This window comes from Pteropus alecto, unplaced genomic scaffold, assembly GCF_000325575.1.
Source record: "Pteropus alecto unplaced genomic scaffold, ASM32557v1 scaffold87, whole genome shotgun sequence".
Taxonomy (NCBI): domain Eukaryota; kingdom Metazoa; phylum Chordata; class Mammalia; order Chiroptera; family Pteropodidae; genus Pteropus; species Pteropus alecto.
In genome coordinates, this window is record NW_006443225.1 from 22,313,950 (window position 1) to 22,319,847 (window position 5,898).

The following is a 5,898-nucleotide window of genomic DNA, read 5'->3' on the forward strand; positions in this document are numbered from 1 at the left end:
GGCCTGCAGCAGGGTCCACGGCAGTGCCGGGCTGCGCCGTCCGGGTCTGCGTGAACGCGCCGTGACGCTCACGCCACCACCACGTGGCCCAGCCGCTGTGTTCGCACGTGGCTGCGCCGATGTCCCTGCTCCCCGGTTGTGCGAGCTAGTTCACATCACGGAACTTGAATTCTGTGTGCAGTCTGCCATGTTCCTAAGAACAACCATGGAATTCATTAAGGTGCTTCTCACTCTGTAAGGTTTTGTCCACCCCTGTGACCCCCTTTACGGACCGTGTCCTGGGCGCCACAGGAGAGGCGTCGCGGGGCTGCCGGCGCCTGCCCTGGTCCCCGGGCCTTAGCGCGTCTTCACGAGTGGCCGCGTGCACGTGACCACACACTCTCTCTCTTTTCTCTTTCGTTTCCACACTCATGGAAAGGAGTTCGGTGACAGTGTTAAGGAGAAGCTTTTAGCATAACGATGCATCAAAAAAGCCTCGCTATTAACAGTGCAAACAACAGGACTTGCCTTGCTGTAGCAGGAGTGCCGCGATGTCCCAGACTCTCCTCCTGCACGGCCAAACCTGTGTCCTTGCAGGAAGGAGAAAGGCTCTCTCTAGGACTGGCCACGGGTGGGGAAGGGACGACACAGGTGAACTTGGCGGTAGTACAACAGGGACAGAGACAATGGAAGAGATTCCTAGGCACATTTCTGAGGAGGATTCTGTGCACAGAAATGTGACTTAATGGGAAAAGCAAGGAAATATTTCACATCGCACTTTGGGCGCTCTATGTGTTCGCAATCAGTGGTTAAACGCCATGTTTTTGTTTGTTTTCTCATGATGACCTACATATGCACACAGCTTTCCAGACACCGTGAACCCTCTGAAGAGCAACCCATGTTATATTTCCATCATTTCTCATTCGCTTCTTTCATACGCCAAGTTGTAAATGCATTGATGAGGCTCGTTTAAATGAGATAATGTATGCAAAATATTCTGAGAGTGCTCAATAAGTGAACGATTAACGTCATTATTTAATTTTAGGGTAGTGCCTTCAAGTTGAAAGATATGACTGTAGCAATTCAGTAAACTTCAGTCTTTTAGCATCCAATTGAATAAGCTGACTTTTGTTTTTAATCTACGATTTACTATTATTGAAATAAGCTAATAATAGGAAGCTAGTTTACACTTCCTACAAGGAGAATCTGAAACTAAGGGAAGCCTGCCCTAGGTATGATTCTTTAGGGATTCAGAAGTTTGTACTGACAGCCCCAGCAAGCAGCAGGAAAGACACTTGGAGTCAGTGACTCTTTCTTTAAGTCAATAGCATTTATTTAATACCTCTTCTGAGTCAAACATTATGCTAGAAACTAAGAAAGAGAAGAAGACAAAACTGACAAGGTAGCCCCTGACACCCTTCAGCTAAGTCTGGAGAGGAAGCCAGACCTGAGTAAATGAATGCAGGCCATTAATGAAAGACCACAAATGCGAAAATACTTCAAGAGTAAAGAGCTTGCGCAGCACAGGACTGTCAGATGGCTGCGGGCCGCTGCGCCTCCAGCACGGCCAGCGGCTGCATGTCGGAATGGGCAGTCGTCTTCCCGAGCCATGGGACAGGCACCTCTGGCCCTCACTATGAGGTACTCTCTGATAATGAGGAGGCGTGCCCATCCCTTTTTCAGAAGGGACGGTGGCAGTGTGCTGGCAGTGTCCGGGAAGGACTGTGGTGGAGCCACTACCTTCCTACTGCTTTGAGAAGGCTCGGTCTTATCCTAGCTTTTGCGTAACCACTCTTGGAGTCCTCTGGTCTTATTCCTTCTTATTTTGTGGGAGAACCTGGGACAGCCAAACAACTCCTATCTCATCACTTCTGAATCTGTGAGCCTGGATTTCACCACAATCATCACCTGCCTCCCACCCGCTACCACTCAACCACCCAGGCCTCTCTTGTGTGATGGATGAGACTCTGGTAAAGAGCTCGGCTTCAAAAAGGACAGTTTGTCTCCATCAGTAATGACATATTTTTAAAACAGATTCTTGGTGTCAATATGCATTCAATTTAATTATCCTGTCTTCTACAGTTTTAGTATGATTCCATAGTATGATTAATGATATCGAAGGAGGAAAAAAGCATCCCAGAGCACTAAGAAATGGAGAAATAGATTATTTTCAGTTCATTTAAAAGTATTGCCTAAAGCTGGGAACTGGAGTATATTTAAGAATAATTTTTAATAACAGATTAAAATCAGTGGTATTTTCTGGCTTATCTACTATTCTGTCTGTCCCCTCAGCTATTCAGCTAATCAGAGTTAATGTAGTAATATGAAATTAATGTAGGAATTATGTTTCAAGTCATGAATAGGTTCCAATAGATTGTAATGTTAAAACTTAATCAATTTTATCAGACTAATTTTTAAAAAAGGTTGGAAAACCCATATAATATCTTGCAGGATAAGCAGAGTCAGCATTAATTTAGAAGCGCACTGTGAAGTTTATGCTGAGAATAGATAATGGATATTAATTCAAAAAACACAATGACTATACAGTACACTCTAAATGGGGTACTTTTTACCATTTTAACTACAATTAATATTCAAAGTTTGAGTTTTTTCTAAAGAAATAAAAAGGTAAAAAAAACAGTGTTTATATTTTAAACAAGAAGCTTGAATATAAACTAGAAAGTTTAATTTAAAAATAAAGCATTTATTTTTTCTGAACATTAAACCTAAACAATGATCACACATAACAGTCCTTATTTCAGAATGAAATAACTCTTGGCATATATGCTAAACTAAAGGCATATGATTTTATACCATTTTTTAACAACTATATTATGAGATCAACAATGGGTTCCACGAGCACTTATTAAAACACCACTGACTCTTTCAAACATTGAGATAGATGCAATAGGTCTGCTGGGTTCATGAAACCACCTTCTTGCTTTAGACTATAAATCCTAGATGTGAGGAAGCAATCTTGGGTTGTAAAAAGTAACTAAAGAAATTACTTAAAATTCTGTATTTTAATTTACTTTAGTCTACCTGATCTAAATGTTAACACTTGAATTATACACAGAGCTCTCCGTTTGCTAGAAAAAGTAATGGAAAACGGGGTAAATGTTATTGTAGTGTCTTATGATAAAGATGGTATTGAAAGTCCTTTAAAATGTAGGGCAAATCTTGTAGTGACAGAATAAACTTTAAAAAGAGTACATTTGACAAGCTTGACCGTCAAAACGCACCACGGTGCTTGTGAACCACACTTTTAAAACTTGGCCGCAACCAGAAAGTGGGCACTTTCATCGACTGCCTCACTTTCAATAACTTGCTCCATTCCTCAACCAGTGACTATTCCTTTTATCCTTCTCAGCACTCCGGAGTGGCCCCCTGACGACTTTACGCTGTGCAATTACATCTTTGCAAGCTTTAAGTTTAGAGCACTATCTTTCCTTGTGAAGATATGCTCAAAGAGCCTTCTTACTTGTAGATTTAATAGTTGAATTAGTCTCTAAACGTGGCTGTTTATTCTGTATTCCTTATGTTTTTGGTATCAGAGAGTATCTCTTGTTGCTTTTAAGGAAGAATGTAGTTTTAAGAAGAAAAAGATAAGGAAAAAAGAACCGATGACATTTTCACTGCCACAGTCAAACTTATACATGGGCTGCATCTGCCAGTCACAGAAGTTAAAGAAGAAATTGGCCTTTCATATCCAAACTGTTTCCTATTAAGTTTCTGCCTCTTCATCTCCCTTTCTTTATGCCTCTGAAGTTTCTTCTTGGAAGCTATTGATGTGGTGGGAAGAGAAAAAACTTGCTTTAAGCACTCATCATACAAATTAGATTTTAAGTAAAAGCAATTGGTATTGCTGCTGAGTAAGTTCTTCCTGTAGATTGCTCAAACACTCTGCAAGATTGCCTAGTGACATGCTGCCTGGGCCAGAGATGCCAGTGGCCTGGTAGCCAACAGTATCTATCACAGGTGACGTTTATAGTGGAGCGCTGTGCAGTCGTGCCAAAAGTACATAGCAAGTGCAAACAGGCTATTTGAGATGAGATGATATATTAAATTATATGCTGCACCTTCGATTGAAAAATGGGCATCTTGGAGAAATAAAACACTCCTGAAAACCAAGCTGGAAAAAAATGAGTACTTGAAAGTAGCAAAGTACTTTTCTTATCAAAACTGTACGTAAACATGCCTAAAGGTGGCATGTGTACGTTCGTGACATGTGAAGCGTACCCAACCTCGTAATTCTCATTTAGTTTTGTGAAATCTGCAGTATCATTGCCATTTACAGATGAGAAAATCGAGGCTTAGATTAAGTGATTTGTCTGCGTTAAAACAGCTCTTAAAAGGGATCACATGAGTAGGACATGCACTTATTCAATCCGATGAACATTTCTTTCCTTGTTATCATGTTTTACATGATGGAGTATTATTTAGTTCCGAAGACTCTTGTTTATGAATTGTTCCCTGAGGATGAAAGTGACTAAGTGTGTGGTGTGATTTCAGGGGTGTCAGGAAAATCCATAACTCCCCAGAGCACCCACTGTGTGGAGGTCCGATGCAACCAACCTGGGATAGACATAGCAGAACACACATCTGGGATTCTATCAGGAAACGTCGAAACTGTAGCTGCCCCGATGATTCATGGAGTTCTGCTCTGTCTTTTTACCCATGATGGGTCCAAGGCCAAAACATCTCATGTAACCTCACTTAAAACTTTGTTTCAGACTCAGGGATAGAAATAGTCTTCATTTTAAATTTCGAGTTCTTGTCTTTGCTTCATGCCATTTGGCCTTTCTTATCAGTAATTTATAAAAATCTGATGTAGATGCTCATATGTCGAGACTTCGGTGAATTCATTACTGCAGTCTGACTTTTTCAGTCCTGACCTGGGACTCCAGTAACAGGCCTTGTAAGAGACGTGCTGAAGTAAGACCCACTGATATATGAATGAGGAAGAACAGGTTGGCTTGAATAATTCTTTAAACTTCGCTCAGCCTCAGAACCACGTGACAGGGGAGAGTTATCATTGTATTTTAGAGCTGCACTTAACACCTGTATTTAAGCTTTCAGTAATGGCAAATGAAACTAATCAGAGATTGGGACGTGATTATATATAATCAATTTCCCTTAGATCTTTACCAAGATACTTATAGGCTTGGTTTTGTTTATTTTTGCTCCCCAAAGAGAATTCAGTTTAAATTAACCAAATTTTTAACGTTCTCAGTTACATTCCTAATGCTTGGAGATGCCTATTATAGAAACAACAATGGAAAATATAATCATCCAGAATTAGCCCTTTGGAAATCAATTGTATGGCTTAGAAGGGGACAGCAACATAATCATGAATTGCTGACCCTGTCTTCCAACTTCCCTCTGCTAAAGAGGACCTGCTCACGCTTGCACCGGAGACGCACGTACCATCTGAGATCCAGAGGGTTTGGGGGTAGTACCACTCCCTGAGTTCCGGGCACGAGCAGAGGAAAGTGGAGAGGAAAAGGATGCATGTGTCTGCTCACCGTGTAGTTTCTTCCCACTGCAATACCCAGCAGTCCCTGGAGGCCTATGGGGACACTGCTCTTGAAGTGGATTGCTTCTGACTCACGTGGCTGGAAAGAACCACCTGTAGGTACCGACATCGCAGACCCTCCCCCCCCCCCTTGCATCTCAGCAGTGGAACAACAGCTGATTCACTCATCTACTGACCAAATGATGGAAGTCCGCCACGTCCTCTGGGATGCTAGGACTGGGCTCTTTCAGGAAGCTCTGAGTTTTAATTATGCTGCCGAAATCTCAAATCACGGATGACTAACAGCCAACTGAGGGAGCAATATCAAGATGAAAAATTAGAATCGTTGGCTCTTAGCATGATAAAACCAATGAAAGAATCAAAATATAAGTTAAGGAAAAAAT